Source organism: Ictalurus punctatus, chromosome 10 (assembly GCF_001660625.3).
Source record: "Ictalurus punctatus breed USDA103 chromosome 10, Coco_2.0, whole genome shotgun sequence".
Classification (NCBI taxonomy): Eukaryota; Metazoa; Chordata; class Actinopteri; order Siluriformes; family Ictaluridae; genus Ictalurus; species Ictalurus punctatus.
In genome coordinates this window covers 14,191,050-14,192,500 of record NC_030425.2, presented here as the reverse complement: position 1 = coordinate 14,192,500, position 1,451 = coordinate 14,191,050, and the positions used below count along the sequence as shown (strand labels likewise).

The following is a 1,451-nucleotide window of genomic DNA, read 5'->3' as shown; positions in this document are numbered from 1 at the left end:
ATATAATCAGGGTATTATATAGTTCTTTTTAATTTAGCGTGTGTGTGTGTGTGTGTGTGTGTGTGTGTGTGTGTGTGTGTGTGTGTGTGTGTGTGTGTGTTGTGGGTAACCGTCTCTCTCTGGGGTGGTGTTTTGGAATCAGTGAGCTCCACCTGCTGCCGCTGATATGCAAGCAATGGATCAAAGCCAGGATTGGCCCGAGAACACAACTTGCCACACTCACACACGAACACACACAGGGGATATGTGAGTCAGCCCTGCATATCGGCCAGCCTGCACTCATTCACAAACACACACTGCTCTCTGCCCATGCCAACAGACTGAGAAAACACTACATATTGCTCTTCAGGCCTACAAAATATTATTAGAGATATCCTCATGAGCGTCATTGACTTTGTTCATTATTCTGGCTGAAAATTTTGGAATGACACTTTATCCTTAATATGTCATTTCTTTTTTTGTTTGTTTGTTTGTTTTTGTTCCAAATAAATCAATAAATAAACAAATAAACAGATTCATTTTTTCTTCCTTTATAAGACAAACGAGTGATCGTGGATTGATGTGTAATGTGTATGCATATGAATAATCTGTTAAATGAACACAAACATATCGCATCTTTAACCCATTTACATACAAATTATTTCATATTACTATTCAGTGACCTCAAATATAAAGCATATTGTTATGCAAAACTTTTAAATAAATTCAAAGTCCAGCCTACAAATAAATAAGGTCAAGAACAGTCCAATCAGCACTTGAATTCATTTGATGGTCTGTTGAGGTTAGGAACAATCCTGAATTAAACCTCATTGTCAATTGTAGAAACCTTCAAAAATATTAACTACGCTTCCAAAAAGAAGTTGGATGAAAATGTTGGTAATGCGATGGATAAACATTCGAATTTTATATCGAGTACTAACATAAACAACGCAAGCATAAAGTAAAACCATCTGTACATGAACAGATTAGTGGCTTTGAGAAAAGCAGACTGGTGTAGAGTATGAAGTTCACCTCAATAGATGTGTGCTGTTATAGTATACTGTAGAACGGTTTGGCTATATGAAGAAAATTACAATATGCGCAAAACAGCCACTGCACTTCGAGTATAATTACGTGCGTTATATAATTTTAGCCTTATTTTGTTGTGTGTTATTTGTCTCTCTCACACATTGAACACAAGCTTTCACACATTAATTTCAGGAGAAATCTTCGGCAGAGTGCCCACACGCGCAACACACACACACACACACACACACACACACACACACACAATGTTCAATGGGCCCCTGAATCTTTTTCTTAAAAACAAGCCTCCAGGCAAGTACGGCCCGTATGCAAGCTGTTGGAATAGCAAGGCATATGCTGGGTATATCTAACACGTTTTCAGCCTCCCCCTCATTCCTTCTGTTTGTGCACACGGGCAGAGAGCAGCACAGAGTGCCAGGAGGCTA

General features: G+C 38.8%; 1 long non-coding RNA gene across 1 annotated transcript in view; it reads left to right on the top strand.

The window, feature by feature from the left end:
• Nucleotides 1-508, top strand: part of LOC108271135 (uncharacterized) — a 4,623-nt gene extending 4,115 nt beyond the window's left edge. The window contains exon 3 of the long non-coding RNA XR_001813805.3: nucleotides 143-508. This is a non-coding gene — a long non-coding RNA (uncharacterized LOC108271135). The remainder of the gene's footprint in view (nucleotides 1-142) is intronic.
• The last annotated feature ends 943 nt before the right edge of the window (nucleotides 509-1,451 follow it).